Source organism: Cupressus sempervirens, chromosome 10, assembly GCF_028749045.1.
Source record: "Cupressus sempervirens isolate cs-2001-9-10 chromosome 10, ASM2874904v1, whole genome shotgun sequence".
In the NCBI taxonomy this organism is placed as follows: domain Eukaryota; kingdom Viridiplantae; phylum Streptophyta; class Pinopsida; order Cupressales; family Cupressaceae; genus Cupressus; species Cupressus sempervirens.
Window position 1 is genome coordinate 638,773,756 of NC_143127.1, and position 17,739 is coordinate 638,791,494.

A 17,739-nucleotide genomic window follows, 5' to 3' on the forward strand; every position below is an offset into this window, starting at 1 on the left:
TGTGAGCCCTATATAAAAATTTCTTGTATCCACCTTTCCAAGATTCCTTAAGAAGAAAAATGAGAAGAAATTCTCACCCTTGATAGCAACCCAATGATCATATCTGAAGTGCTAACCACTGAGGGACCTATCTTGGTGTTGCCTCTAGAGGTAACTCCCATCCTTGTGTCCCCCACATCAAAGGATAGGTTGGAATCCTCTCAACCCCAAGTATTACTTTCTATGCTTCCCTTAGAGCCTTCACTTGTAGAAAGTAGATAGTAGACCTTAAAATTTGATGGCTCTTGGGCTAAGGCTAGATCAAGCACAGGTGTAGAATTGATTGACCCAAAGGGGAGATCTTTCCTCACTTCTTATCAACCACAATTCATATGTACAAACAATGTGGCCGAATATGAAACCTTGGTTTTGGGTCTTCTTTTTTCTTTATAGAAAAGAGTCACCTACCTTTGAGTGCATGGAGACTTTGAACTCATTTTCAAATAGGTTCAAAGCCAATATACATGTCATGAAAAATGGCTAGCAGCTTATTGCAACCAAGTTTTGGGCTTGATCGAGGATTTAGGAGCCTTTGGTGTTGATTTCATCTCGTGAAAATACAATTATGTCCCCAATGCTCTTGTCATGTGTGTCAACACTCTCAACACGATGGCTTGTTATTACCTCCAATGATTTTCAATTGAAATGGTAACAACCCCATCCATCGCAAATAATACTAAATAATTCTAGCATTAGAAAGTAAAGTCCACCAAGATAACTAAGAGGGGGGGGAGGTTGGTGAACATGTTATCCTATCAAAATATATTTTATTAACCTTATTAAATCTGAAACATGTAATCAGAAAGTGCGATAACCACAAGAAGATAACCATACACATTAACACTAGATTTGGTTGTTATGGAAACCCTTGATTAGAGGGAAAACCTTAGTGGGGATGGTACCCACAAAATGATTTACTAATATATAAGTTCCTTGTAAAAGGATGGGCCCTGTTAGGAGTCAATGAAATACATTTAGTATATATTAGTCTATGTTAGGAGACTTTGAATCCCTGTGCGGAGATTCTAACCCTATTAGGAGTTGTGTCTACCCTATTAGGAGTTTTGGAGGGAAGAAGGACCCACTATCCAAATAGCTTTAGGGGCAAGACCACCAAACTCACTACTAATTGGCCTTTGTATTATTTCTTTTAAGATAATATGAAATGATCAATTGTCCACTAGAACTCTCTTCCAAAAATAATCAAATCACTCTTTTATTGTACATTTGTTACACCAGACACTTCTCAAATCTCAATATTGGATCCACATACTTACATCACATAAATCCCTTAGATTTCTCATGCTCACATGTAATTCACAATTCATACTTACAATTCTATACTTAACTACAAGGAAAACAAATTTCGTTTACACCAAGTCCTTAAATTAATTTATTGAGTCAGCCTTGAGGCTTTCTCAATTTACAGTTACAATAGGACCACATTAAGATAGAAAATTACACATTACATTATATATTTTCATAATTACAAAATATTGTCAACTCAAAGTCTGGCTATAGACACAAATAAACTCATAGTTTTGTTTCTACATAGGGAATTACTTATATCATGTGTCTGAATATATTTACATAAATGTGTTTATATGGATTGCTAGATATAAGACTATACTAAAGAAAGTCTCTCTTATCAATGCTTTTACTAGCTTCCTTATTAACTAAGGGAAGGATATCGATGCTCAATCTATACCTTGGGGAACTTCAACTATTGCATCCAAGTGATGTGTCCTATCCTAATTGTTCATTTTTTTAACTAATACAAATTGGTTATTTTATAATCGCATATGCCTTTGAGTTTACTTGTAAAGGTGCTACCACTTAACTTTTGTTTAATCATTCATCATTAATTATTGATTTAGTCAAGTCATAGTAATGCAAATCCATAGTTACCAAAAACACAACGAATAGGCCCCATTTTGCATTGTGACAAATGAAATGAGTTTCCCACCATGAAAAAAATGTCTCTATTTCTATCAAGTTGAATGAAAAAATTATTATTATTATTATTTAAATTAAAGTTTTCCATTGATTCCATCTCAAAATTTAAATATAGATTAGTTGAGTGAAGTTGTAGATTACCAACAGTTGAGTAAAGTTGTCATTGCACAACAAGCAATCGAAGCAAAATAGAGTAAAATAGAGTAAGATATTCTGAAGTTAAAAGATTAGTTAAACTATTAGTTCTCTTTGTTTAATACGTATACAATTAAAGATAGAATGATATATTTTCAAGTTAAAATATTATTTATTTATGAATGCTATAAATATTAAATTTGAATTTTTGTGTGTGTGTGTGTGTGTGTGTGTGTGTGTGTGTGTGTGTGTGTGTGTGTGTGTGTGTGTGTGTGTGTGTACACACACACACACACACACACATACATATAATATTTTTAATGTATTTATTTAGTTGTTTAAAAAAATATTCATAAATAAAATATAAAATGTATGCAAGTTGTATATACTAATTTGCATTTTATATGTGTGTATGTGTCTATTTTTTTATCCAATTTTTTTAAAAAAAAATTCTTGACACATTGTCATTATGGTTACATTTCTCATTTCTCATTTCTGGTAACTATGTGCAAATCATAGTTGATGACTTGGAAATTGAAATTCCAATAATCTTTGTGACAATTATTATTCCTCTATTCGGATCTTTTCCTTTGGTATCTCTTAACACATTCCATATCTCACTCAATGTTAATCGAGGTCCATAGTATCAATTATTATTAGGCATTCTATAATCCCTAAATAAATTTTCTTGTAGATTATTATTTGATTAATATGAATTTTTACTCCTCAATCCTCATTGTTAATCATACACTAAAGTCTTTAGTTTGATGTCAGGTATCATAGTAACAGATACACACTCATTTGTATGTATTCATCTTATTATGATAGTAAGTGGTCTTTATGGATGATGATTACTTCCCATAACAATTGGATGCTAAAAACATTTTTCTCTAATGTATAAGTATCGAAGTTGCTATTATTAATACCTAATAGGATGTTCCTTTATTCTTTATAAAATACTAGTGTGAGAGATTGTGTTTGATCCTTTATGTGCAGCTCTTTAATGGATTTTGATAATACTAAATATCAACTAGTAAGTTTATATCATTATTTCCAATCATACTATGGTTTTATAATCAATGAATTTGATTATTTTGTTCCTATTGATACTTTCTTCTCCTTCAATAATTGGTATTAATTTATGACATGTAAATTCTTAGCCCTAAATGAAAATATGAATCACTTCCTTTAGGTTTTTACTCAAACGACATGACATTATGAAATCTACAAAAAAAAATTTATGGACTTGATTTGTCAATGGAATCTCTCATGTAGTCACAAATTTATTTGCTTCTATGTTGAAAACAAATTGATACAAGTATGAAATATGTTTCAATCATTGTTTTTTTGTTGATGTTAAACTTGCCACTTGTTGGTAAGACAATTACTTAGATGATTTGAGTACTATCATTTGTTTGATTGATGAAGAGGATTTGATCAAATGAGGTAACAATAGCACCTAGAGGAAAGGTTGAGTTATGATATGGAAAAGAAATACAAGGATTAGTTAAGACAATGATATTATAGTGCATTAATAATATACTTAAGGTTGCAAAGGATGGATACACTGATTAAGTTTAGAAGAACAAGTTAAATGAATTATGTCAGCTGAGATTAACAATCTGCACAATAGGTTTCAAGAAAATTTAGTGTAAGCCAAATATAAAATCAATTGGAGCCAAGCAAAGTCAAAATTTAGTTGGTGTTGAGTGATATAGTATAAGCCAAGTGAAGTTTAGTTGATGCCAAGCACTAGTAAATTTTAGTTCATGCCGAGGGTTTTGATAGTGGATGTTGAGTAACATAGTATGTGTACATTCAAAACCAAGTTAATATCGAGCATCTACATTATGAGAAAGATCATGAATTCAATGGAATGTGTGAACTGTGTGGACTATAATCTTGATGAGCTAGTGGCACGAAATTTGAGATGAACTATTTTGAGGTGAATTCAAAGAGGATTAAAGGAAAAGTTTATAGAAGGGAATAAAATGAAAAGATGGGTAGATTTATTGAATCCTACCTAATCCAACCTAATCCTAAAATGGATGATGAAGGTTGAATGGAAAAAGATCTAAAATTTCTATTTATAGAGATGGTAGGTCAAAAGAAAGGGTTTTCATGTGTGAGAACCTAAGGCAGACAAGGAGTCTAGAGTATTGCTTCATTCAATGACCCACAAGAAAGAGACTGCTATTGGAAAGAAAAGAAAGAAGGATTAAGGGTATGGATTCTTGAGGCATGAACAAGGTACCAAAGCTAAGTATGTAAAAACCAAGTAGAATGGAGGACTGAGAATAGATATTTTTAATCTATAAAAGTGTACCTTATTGTTACTTTCTAATCATTGTATTAGTCTACGGTAAATCCTTTGGATTAAGTTTGACCTAATAGTCATTTGTAAATCCTTTAACTGGGTGACATTCTAAGTGAGTGATATAAAGTCCTCTAACAAGGTTCACTCCTAACAAGGTGATTGAAATCCTCTAACTAGGTCACATTTAATACTGTGTATTATAACCTTTAATAGGGTTGGCCTTTCATAGGGCATCACTTTAGAAGAGTGAGAATGAGTAGCATGTTACTAGTAGTTTTTCTCAAATTGGGTTTCCACATTTAATCATTGTGTCAAATGTGTTATTGAATCTATTATGTTTCATGTTTACATTTCTGCAAAGTTTATTTGATAGTAATTTACAAGTTTAAGTGATTGTATGATCTAATGGATGCATGCATGATTAAAATATTTTATGGATATAGGTTCACTAAGTTGTGAAAAGTTTTATTTATACATCTAGACCTTGGATAACTAATTCATCCCCCCCTAGTTATTCTAAAGAATTCAAATAATTGGTATTAGAGCCATCTGCTTAAGAGGATTAGTTTGAAGGTACTAGAAGAAAAATTATCAAGATGTCAAAAAGAGAGGTACCCAAGCTTAATAGAGATAAATTTTATGCATGGGAAAGTTTGATGAAGCTATACCTAGGTGGTCTTGGAGATCATGCACAATCTACCATTGGTAATGAGCATGTTGATCCTACTAGAGCCCTAACTATTGAAGATCTAAAAAAGAAGAAAGAATAGAACTGGGCAATGTTGGAGATGCCTTTGCCTTAAGTAATGTTGATTTTGATGATATCAAGGGTTGTGATAGTGCAAATAAAATGTGGGATTCTCTACACACCATATATGGAGCTAATGCAAATGTTCTAAGAGCCAAATCTGAAAGTCTTAGAGGTAAGTTTGATGATATGAGAATACAAGAAGGTGAGAATGTTTCTCAATATTGCTCTAGGATAAAGAATGTTGTTAATGCTATAAGGGGATCTACTAGTAAGATAGATGATGAGACTATACTAAGCAAAGTTTTGAGAACACTACTCTCGATTAATGCTATTAAAGTTTCTACAATACAAGAACTAAGATGTGTACCAAGTTCTAATCTGACTCTTGAAGGTTTTTTAGGTAGGCTCACTACTTTTGAGCTATCTAATTTTGATAATTTTAAATTTGACAATGTTGAATCTACTTTCAAAGCAAAGTTGTCATTGAAGGAACCTATTGAGAAGAAGAAGAAAAAGGTAAAATATGTATCTAGTGATAGTGAAATAGATGAGGAAGATGTAGAACAACTTGAGGCACTACTAGCAAGGTGATTTCACAGAGGTAAAGGAAAATTCAAAGGTAAGTTACGTATAATATGTTTCAATTGCAATGACGTTGGTCATATTGCTACTAGATGTCCAGAGAAGAAGAATTAAAGAGGTAGAGAAAAGTACAAAAGTAGAAGAGATGAAGACGACAAAGATTACAAAGAAAAAGGCAAGAAGTCTTGCTACATTGCTGAAGAGGAAACTAAAGGTAGATCTGACAATCATGATAATGAAGTAGTGTATGTTGAAATGAAGGATGTTTCTAATGAGGATGAGGCAACTACATTGGTGTCTTGTTTGAACAAGAATGATAGATGGATCATTGATAGTGGATGTTGACATCGCATGACTGGAGATAAAAGTAATTTCATTACCTTGAATTATTATGATGGAAATAGTATAAGGTTTGATAATGGTGCACCCTGTCTAATAAAAGGAAAAGGTTCTATCAAAATCAATGAAAAGATTTTACGTGACAATTCTTATTGTGTTGAAGAATTTAACTATAATTAGTTGAGTGTGTCAGAACTAAAGAGTTAAGGTTGTAAGGTTGAGTTTGAAAACAAGATTGCTAAGATATATGATATTGATGAAAAAATAATTGAAAAAGGTGATCAAACTAGAGGTAATATGTTCTACCTTGATATAGACGATGCTACTTGTTTAGTTGTAGAATTTGATGATGTGTGGCTATGGTAGAAGAGGTTATGTCATGTTAATTTTGATAACTTGGTTAGTATTAGTAACGTGAGAAGAGTCAAAGATTTTCCTAAGTTGAAGAAACCTAACAATATAATTTGCAAACAATGTTAGTTAGGCAAAATGACAAAGTCAAGTTTCAAGAGTAAGACTCATACCTCTAAAGTAATATTAGAGATTGTCCATATTAACTTGTGTAGACCAGTCAATGTGTAAAACTACAAAGGAGATAAGTACATTATGCTATTTGTTGATGATTATTCTAGAATGATGATAATTATGTTTCTAAAATAGAAATCTAACACTTTCCAAATGTTTAAGTGGTAGTTAGAAAGAGTTGAGAAGGAAATAGGTAAAAGTCTAAAATGTTTGAGATTTGATAGAGGAGGAGAATTTGCATCAAATGAGTTTGAGATGTTTTGTAATGACAGAGGAATCAAAAGGTAGACATTTGCCCCTAGGACCTCTCCAGAAAACAAAATTGTTGAAACGATGAACAGATCTATAATGGACTGTGCTAGGACACTCATGATGGAGAAGAATGTTGCTTTAAAATACTGGAGAGAAGATGTAAGTATAGTTATCTATATCTTGAACTGTGTACAAGTCAAGAAAGGTACTCATTCAATACCTTTTGTACTATGGTATGGATACTCACCTAATGTAAAATATTTTAAGGTATTTGGAAGAAAGTGTTATATTCTCAAGGATTTTAAGAATGGTAGATGAGATGAAAAAAGTGAATAAGTTATATTCCTTGAATATTCCACAAGAAATAAAGCTTATAAGTGTTTAAATACTAACACTAACAAAGTTGTGGAAAGTACAAATGTGAAATTTGATGAATATACATAAGGACGTGAGGTTGAACATATGAAGGAACTAGAAGAATAAAAATCATTTGTATATTTTTATGAAGGTATGTCTGGTAACAAAGATGTTATAAATCAAGTTACAAATAAACAAGTTTCAGTGACTGTTGAGTCACATACTATGAATGTCGAGTTGCATTCAAGAATTGAGCTACATTTAGGTGCCGAGTTATAGACTAAAGTTGAGACACATTCTAATTTTGAGATTAGTGTACATGAAAGATATTTTGAACTACCTAATGGAGATGTACATATTGATTGAAAAGTTGAGAGACCAATTGAGGAAAACAAAGCAGAACCAAGATTGTCAAAGTATGTCAGGAGACATCACCCTACTACACAAATCATTGGAGATAAAGATGCAAGACCAATGACAAAGAATGAGTTCAGAAATGATATATGTTTTCTTAGCACGAAAGAACCTAAAACAATGAAGGATGCCTTAGAAGATATGGATTGGAGTAAAGCCATGAAAGAAGAGATTGAACAAATTGAGAAAAATAAGACATGGATTCTAGTTCCTAAAATAGAAGATAAAAATATGAGTGGCATCAAGTGGGTGTGCAAAAGCAAGTTAGATGAAAATGGTGAAGTCACAAGGAACAAGGCAAGATCAGTTTGTAAAGGATGTGCATGCACAAGAAGAAGGGATAGACTATGGAGAAACATTCGTTGTTGTTGCAAGATTGGAAGGAGTGAAAACCTTGCTTGTTTACTCTACATACAGAGGTTTCAAATTTTATCAGATGGATGTTAAGTCTGCATTTCTGAATGGTGTATTAGAGAAAGAGGTTTATATAGAACAACTAAAAAGATTTGTTGATGCTAACAAAAAAAACATGGTATGTAGACTATACAAAGCTTTATATGGTTCGAAGCAAGCACCAAGAGCATGGTATGAAAGGCTTCCTAATTTTCTTGTAAAGATTGGATTTGAGAGGAGTAATTATAACAATCTATACTTGAAGACAGAGAAAGGAAAAGGTATTTTTCTATCTAAATTTTTTTTTGATGATATCATATTTGGAGGTCAAGATATTTTATGTAAGGCTTTTGCAAATGAAATGAAGAAAGAATTTGAGATGTCTATGTTTGGAGAGATCAAGTTCTTTGTGGGTTTACAAGTATATCAAATGAAATATGGTATTTTCATCACTCAATCAAAATATGTAAAAAAGATACTATAAAATTTTCAATTGGAGGATTCCAAGACAGTAAGCGCACCTATGGTGATAGGACATTAATTTTCAAAGAATAGTGATTTAGTTGAGGTGAATCAAACATTGTATAAAACAATAATTGGAAAATTACAATATGTAGTACACAATAGACTTGATATTGCATTATTTGTTGGGATGGTTGCAAGATTCTCTACTAATACTAGGGAGAATAATTTGATGATCATTAAGAGAACAATGAGATATTTGGAAGGAATAGAAGAATATGGTCTATACTATAAGAAAAATGAGAAATTTGAATTGAGAGCCTACATTGATGTTGACTGGGCTAGAAATATTGATGAAAGAAAGAGCACTAGTGGAGGAGCTACCTAAAGTAATCAAAGAGTTGGAACTACAAATTAGTTACAAGCCAGGTGAAAGAGGGAGAAACTAAAAATGTTCATAGCTACATATTAAGATGATAAGCTTTGGCATTAATGTCAAAGAGGGAGAAATGTGTAGAAATAAAGGGAGACAAATAGAAGTAAAGGGATCAATCTAGAAAGAGAGAAAGAAGAAACATGGAATACCTAGTCAAAGGGAGATAATGTCAACAAAGATATAAGAAGTGATCAAGAGGGAGTCATAAGGATGAATTGATTGATTTTCTATTGGTTAGAACAAAATTTTGTAACCAAATCAAAAAATGAAAGTTGTTGATAGAAGGAGAGATTTCTATACAAGGAATTATTTTCTTTTTTCTATTTTGTTGGTTGTACTAATTAAGTTTGGTTTTCCATTAATGCCAAAGAGGGAGATTGTTGAAAATAGATTGATACAAGTATGAAAATGTGTTTCAATCATTGTTTTGTCACTGATGTCAAACCTACTACTTGTTGGTAAGATAATTGCTTAGATAATTTGAGTACTATTATTTGTTTGATTGATGAAGAGGATTTGATCAAATTAGGTAACAATAGCACCTAGAGGAAAGGTTGAGTTATGTATAGAAAAGGAGTACAAGGATCTGTTAAGACAATGATATTATAGTGAATTAATAATTTACTTAAGGTTGCAAAGGATGGATACACTAATTAAGTTTAGAAGAAAAAGTTAAATGAATTATGTCTACCAAGCTTAACAATCTACACAGTAGGTGCTAATAAAATTTAGTGTAAGTTGAGAAGAAAATTAGTTGGAGCTGAGCAAAGTCAAAGTTTAGTTGATGTCAAGTGATACAGTGTAAGCTGAGTAAAGTTCAGTTGATGTTGAGCACCAGTAAACTTTAGTCCATGCTGAGTATTTTGATAGTGGATGTCATGCAACATAGTATGTATTGAGCATTAGAAGCAACTTAATGTATACTATCAACATTATGAGAAAGATCATGAATTCAATGAATCTAAGCTAACAAGTTTAATTTCTTGGATTATATGAATTGTGTAGAAGATAAGCTTGATGAGCTGGTGGCATAGAATTCGAGATGAATCATTTTGAGGTGAGTTTAAAGAGGATTGAAAGAGAAGTTTCTAGAAGGGAATAAAATGAAAAGATGGGTAGATTTATTGAATCCTACCTAATCCAACCTAACCCTAAAATGGACAATGGAGGTTGAATGGAAAAAGAACAAAATTTTTCTATTTATAGAGATGGTTGGTCAGAAGCAAGGGTTGTCATGTGTGAGAACCTAAGGAAGAAAAGGAGTCTAAGGTATTGCTTCATTCAATGACCTAAGAGAAAGAGATTGCTATTGGCAAGCAAAGAAAGAAGGCTTAAGGGTATGGATGCTTAAGGGTTGAAAAAATGATCAGAGCTAATGTTTGTGAAAGCCAAGCAGAATGGAGGACTAAAAATAGAGATCTATAATCTACAAAAGAATATTGTAAATTGTTATCAAATCAAGCCTTATTGTTACTTTATAATTATTGTATTAGTCTAGGGTAGATATTTTGGATTAAGATTGACCTAATAGTCATTTGTAAATCCTTTAACCGGGTGATATTCCAAGTGAATTATCTAAAGTCCTATAACAAGGCTCACTCTTAATAGGGTGGTTGAAATCCTCTAGCTAGATCACATTTAATAGTTTTTAGTGTAACCTTTAATAGGGTTGGCCTTTCACAGGGCATCACTTCAAAATAGTGAGAATGAGTAGCATATCACTGGTGGTTTTTCCCAAATTGGGTTTCCATGTTAAATCATTGTGTCAAATGTCTTATTGAATCTACTATGTTTCATGTTTACATTTCTTCAAAGTTGATTTGACAGTACAAGTTTAGGTGATTATATGATCTAATGGATGCATGCATGATGAAAATGTTTTATGGATATGGGTTCACTAAGTTGTGAAAAGTTTTATTTGTACATCTAGACCTTGGATAACTGATTCACCCCTCCCCCCCTACCCTCTCAATTATTCTAAATAATTCCAACATTCTAATCTAATGACTACCTCATTTCTCAATTCTACTCCTAGCCTCTTCCACTCTCCTCTTTCTCCTACACCGTTATCTCCTCCCTTATATAGTTTGCATCTTCTTTTTTCCTTATTCTATTTCTATTTGGTCCCATCATCTTTTCCTAATTAGCCCCCTTTCTTTAGCCAATGTTAGAGTCAATTTCTTGGAAAGCCAAGAAAATGCATGTTCTTTCATTTGCTACCTTTTGGATTCCTAATCTAGATGGCTTTTAACACCTAGCCATCACATTTGTTGGGCAATTTTTACATCATTTCCAAAAAAATATTTTTTATGAATAATGTACAATCATTACATTTGAAGGGATGAAATCAAAATTCCATGTGTTCAATACTTATGCACTTGCAAAAGTTTCTCAATATCTTCTTATTAATGGATTTCCATATTTTGTACTTGGACTATGGGAATGCTGGTAAGGTTGTAGTTTTTTTCTTTACACCTTGCAATTTCCAAATAAGATGAAAAACCTCTAAAGCATGTGTTATACTTCTTATCCATATTTTTAACTTTCCCTTTCACCTTCATTGTCACAATCAAGATTTTGCAAGATGAATGAAAGAAGCCAAGATTATAAAACCAAAGAAATTCAAAACAAAATTGAAGATAAAGAACATAAATTTTTTTTTTTTAATGTTTATTTCTCATTCACCTACGGTGTTTTTGCATCAAACATGTCAGGTGGGAAAGATTTTGTGAGTTGAACTCACAAAATGGATATGGGTAGTTGAGCTACCCTTTTAGATTGTAAACTACCTATAGTGAACACGATCACTACTGTAGATAGAGAAGGCATCTTCCTCTACCTCTTCTAGCTCTTCACTAGGACACTTTTTGACCTCCTCTTATCCTCTCCCCCTTATGGACTTCTGTACACCATATACCATCCTTTTTTTCGAAAGATACCCTTTGTTCCTCTTCTCCTTCATGGGTTACATCCAAACATCAAATGAACACCTCAACCACATCTTACTAGTAGTATCCTCTACTACATTCATATGAAAACATGCAACCATTTGACATGAAATTGCAATATCCAATTGATGAATGAAAGAAGCCAAGATTATAAAACCAAAGCAAGTCAAAATAGAACTAAAGACAAAGAAAACAAGTATTTTTGGTTAATATTTATTTCCCATTCACCTAGGATTCTTTTGCATCACACAGGTCAACTATGGAGATGGGTAGTCAAACTACCCTTTCAGGTTGTAAACTACCTACAGTGAACTTCATCATGAATGTAGACAGAGAAGGCATCTTCCTTTACCTCTTCCAACTCTTAACTAGGATACTTTTTTACCTTCTCTACTAGTTATGTCCTCTTATCCTCTCCCCCCTCATGGACTTTTGTACTCCATAGACCATCCTTTTTTTCCAAAGACACCCTTTTTTCCTCTTCTTTGTCATAGGTTATATCCAACCATCAACTGAACACCTCAACCAAATCTTACTAATAGTATCCTCTACTGTGTTCATAGGAAAACACTCAACCATTTGACATCAAATTGCAATATCTAATCACCCTATTTTAAATGCACATCTGCAACTAGCCCACTTGTAGTCTTTGATAATTCAAAAAAAATAGATTTTTTTTTGAATTACCTCTATAATCTTAGCCACTATAACATCCTTTTCATCCTCTACCACTATAATTTTTTCTTTATCACCTCTCATTATGGTTGCAATATCTTTAGAAACAAAGCTTAGGGGTAGCAAGGGCATAGATTTATTTAAAATTTTCTATTTTATCCTCAATTATTTAAATCACGCGTGAATAAGGAGAGTAATGTAGATTCTTTACTTTCAACAATTTCCTATTTGAGAATTTTCTTTTTTGGAACTATAATCTCATTATTCATTTTCCTTTTAATGGATAGAAATAGGAGAAATTGGGAGGAGCTTGAACAAATTAATTTTGTTACAAATGTGGATAAAAAATTAGGCCCTTCATTCATGAGTAGAGGCAAGTAAGATGTATTAAATGGATGTCCATACAATGGGAGAGTGAGCTTATGCTTGGAAATGGAAAGGCTTCTTGATCCCATAGGAAAACATTTTGGAACTAAGGTCATCTCATAGGGTAATAGTACATATAGACATCAAAAAGACCTGGATGTCATACTAGGAGTAGATACTATAGTTTTTATTCTTGATGACATAGAGTAGGTAAGTTTTCAATTATTGGAAATATGAACAAGAATCTAGATAATCCTAGACTCACTCATGATTATTAATATTAGCCTTCTTAGTTTAATCCTTGAATTATTTTGACACCAACTTCTTTAATGCATCAATGGTTTTTATATACCTAGCACATGGGCTTATGCTTTTCCTTATCAACCCTTAATCAAGTAACTCTTGGACTTGCCTTGCTACCTCATTGTTTTGATCAAGAGTCATCCTGAAGGATATCTTATTAGGAAGGGATGCCCTTGGTATGAAATCAATTTGATGGCTTATTTCTCTTTGAGGGGTTAGTGTTTTATGGGTTCCATCACTTACTATATCCTTGAATTGATCTAGTAGTTGTTGTACTTCTACAAGAAAATATTCTTGTTGTGGTTTATCTTGCTCCTTTGGTTTCACCACAATGAAAAATCCTATAACCTCTTCCTTTTTGAGGTCATGCAAGAACTCCTTTCCACTCATTAGAAACAAATTAGAATCTTCTATCTTAGACTCCCATTCATCCATAAGAGAATAGATCTTATAATTCACTCTGTCTTTTTGGAGGGTATAAGAATTTTTGTTGCTATGGTGTAAGAAATCTCTATCAAGGTACCATGGTTTTCCTAACAATAAGTGACAAGAATCCATGGGTATCACATCACATATAATCTTGTCATGATACCATCCTATTTTCAATTCAACCCACACTTGCTCATTTGCTAGGACCTTATGTCCCTTGTTCAACCAAGTGACCCTATAAGAGAGAGTATGGGTGATCTTGGTTAATTTTATCTTATTCACTTCCTTCTCTAAGACAACATTATCTATGGAACCTAAGTCTATTATTAACTTTCACACCTTTCCAAGGATTTTATATTTCACCTTGAGCAATGCTCTCCTCTATTTGGGTTCTTGCTTGGTTCCTTAATCAACACACTAGTAAATTTGGACCTATTTTTTGATGAGCATTGGTCAATATTTTGACAGACAATGGTCAAAAAATTGTGTTGCTATAATTTCATCAAAATTTTGATAAAATTCAACACTATCGATATATGTGTTGGAAATATAAGAGGATTAGCTGAGAGGGGAGGGGTTAATCAATTGCCACAAAAAAAAAATCCAAGATCCCTTTAGATGTCAATAAAATTCAAAACCAAACTCTGTTGAAACTAAAATATTGTTGTAACTCGATTAACATAGGAATACTTAGTTTACACTAAAAATTACTACTTAAGATGTTTAGTGTGTTTAACCTTAATTAGCTTAGTTGCAGAAACATAAAGAAAATAACATGAACACGAGAGGCACCAAGATTTAACATGGAAACCCAATTTGGGATCAAAACCACCAATTCCAACTAGTTACTATTTTTCACTCTTCTAAAGTGAGCCCTATTAAGAACCAACCCTATTAAAGGTTACAAAATAAATTGCTAGGTGTGACCCTATTAAATAATTTAGCTTGCCCTATTAGGAGTGGCCTTGTTAGAGGTCTTTAGACATTTCAATCTAGAAATTCCATCTTTTTAGAGGATTTGGAAAATAGCTGTTAGGATAACTCTGTTAGGAGATTTTATTCACTACTACAATTATTAGAGAGTAACAATTAGTTGACCTGATTGTTGATGCAACTATCTTTTTTGATTTTAGATCTCTATTCTTGCTTGAATACTTGATCCTCCTTGATTAGAATGTTCTTTATAGCTCAGTCAACTTAGATACTCTAATATCCTTCCAATTTTCTTCCTTGATTTATCTTTTCAATCCCATGCTACTTGTCAATTTAATCCTCAACTTGACCTTATATTTATATGTTTTACCTTGTCAAGTCAGCTTGAATATACTTTCAAACAAATGAAATTCATCATATGAGTTGGCTAAAACTAACCAACAAGACTATTAGATCAAGTATATTGATACAAGAGAATCCTTCACTAGCCAACCCAACTCAGTCAAAACTAACTCAGAAAAGACTTTCCTTTAGACTTCCTTTGGTAACCAAGTGAGGTTAGCATATACTTATTGCTTGGTATATACTTGACATTTGTGTAACATCAAAGACAAGATACAATTGAATGATTATATCCAACATATCGACAAACAAACCCGTTAAAAATGATCCCAATCTCTGTCATGAGGTGGCATTAGACCACTATTATGAAATGTATAAATTTCAATGATTATGACATTTTTATCAATGGTAGGCCTCATCTAAAATTCAACATTTAGGATATTTCTATCGACGAGCTTTCCATGCCCTCGATGATGGGCCTTGCCGAAACATTAATGCTTAGGAGAATGTTATCGATGAGCTTGCCATGCCATAGATGACAGGCCTCATTGAAACATTGACTAATGGTCATCAAAACTTCAATAACATACCTAGTGTTTTTTTTTAAATTCATAAGAATCGTGTTTGTTTGGTGATTCAAGGTAATTGGTGACCATCCTATTTGTAGCATTAGGAGTGTGAGAATCCCATCTATTTGATTATCCAAGGTAAGTAAATTGTTGGTTTGTGGGGGGTAAGTGTCCCTATTGATTTAAGAGTAGGGGAATGAATTTTCTAGTTTAATAGGTGAGTGAAATTCTACATGTTTAGTTGTTTGTCATAAGTTTGACAAAGTTAAGGATGTTATTGGGGGTTTAGTATTAGATATTGTCTCTTCACATCCTTGTGAGATATAAGATGGGATTCAAACTCTTTTCAAGAGGGATTAGCTAGATATTATCCTTAACAAATTACTACAATTAGAGAAACTTTAATAACATTATATCCAATTGGAATAAAAAGGAGAAGATCATTGATTGACGTCCCTCATTCACCACCAAACATGTAACAAAATAACATTATGTAGGAATCTTTAAAAAGCATTGTCATCAATACTTTCCTTCTAGATTCAAACCATAGATAGATTTAGTCCTTACTTGGAATTACCCTCAAATAATGGAGAGACGCTTTCTTTACCTTAAAACCTCAATTTTGTTGAGATAATGAGTGTTGCACACATTGCATAATATTGTTATTTTATTATTTTATTTTTATTATGTAATGTTGTGCCTAGATGGACGTGCAACATGTAAAGATTCCCATGGAATATTCTTGATGAGTTGTATTGTAACATTGTAAAAATATTTTATGTAATTATTTAATATTGGGGAAAAGAATTAAATGCCCAATATTAAAAGTGGGGTCAGTGGGTTAGGTAGCACATGGTTTATGTAATACCACTTGGTGGTTTTGTGGGACTTGCTACTATATAAGCAGCCACAAGGGTAGTTGTTGTAGAGAAGAAGAGTGACAAAGAGAAGACAAAAGGCAAGAGTCGAGCGGGACAAGGCTTGACAGGTTAGCCAAGGGAGCATTTGTGAAGGTTGAAAGCATGGCATGGGATGTGTGGATTCATGCTTGTTCACATAGTTTGCTCGGTTGTGGCTATGGCCATGAAGGCTTCCATGGTTGTATGGCAATGGTATTTTTGCTAAATAATACATGGTGATGGATGCTTTTGGAGGCTGGGTTTTTCCCTCAATGAGGGTTTCCCAGGGTATATCTTGTGTCACAATTTTGTGGGTATGTTGTCTATTCTCTTGCATGTGGATTTTAATTCCATATTTATTTCAGATTTATTATGGGTTATGTGGAAATGGTTATATTCTTTATTGCCAAGTTTCCTTACAAGTGGTATCAGAGCTATGATTTTATTATTGTAACCCTAGATTGAATCCATGGGAATGCATGAGAGGATAAAAGAAAGAGCAAGATATATGAATGATTTATTGCAGATCTAAGGGATTTGGATTTGCTGTTATGATGGAATGTTAAAAGATTTGGGCATGGGAAATTGTTGGACAAAAGGGTTTTTTGAATGTTTTATTTAAATGAGAGTTTTGGGGGGTAGCTTGCAGAAATGACCTCCTGGGTAAAAAAAGACCTCACCATTGGATCCGGGTCGACATTTCCATAAATTTTGATATATAATATGCCCTAGTTTGGCCATGTTCAGAGGAAATGAAAGAGTTTTTTGGTTTCAACCCATGATGGCCATTAAATTTAATCTCGTCGAAATTTTCGTCACTGAAAAAATTAAAAATGAAAAATCGTACTAGAAATGGTAAAAAGACTGTCTTAGTAAAACGGCCATAACTTTCTCTCAGAATATCAAATTTTAGAGTCCTTACAGGCATTGGAAAGCTAATTCAGAGCACTACAACATAGTGTAGGTTTGGTTCTATGATTTTAAAATTTTGTCAAATTTTAAGAGCCCTAAAGTCAGATGTTGTTTATTTTGAGCATGAATTGAGGCATAACTTGGACATACGGAGTTGGATTTTGGACTTCGAGTAGTCAACGGAAAGCTCTTGGAGAGCTCTACACATTGGTTTAGATTTGGTGCAGGTTTGGCATGATTTATTTGTTGATATATTGATCTAAACAGTTTATAGGTATATTTTGACTATGGTAACATTGTGAGTTTATGGCATTGGAGATTTAAGATTTGATGTCATTGTATACTCAGTTCATATTTCAGATTGGTCTCATGATGATATAGTTATTAGTGTTTGGTTTGGATATG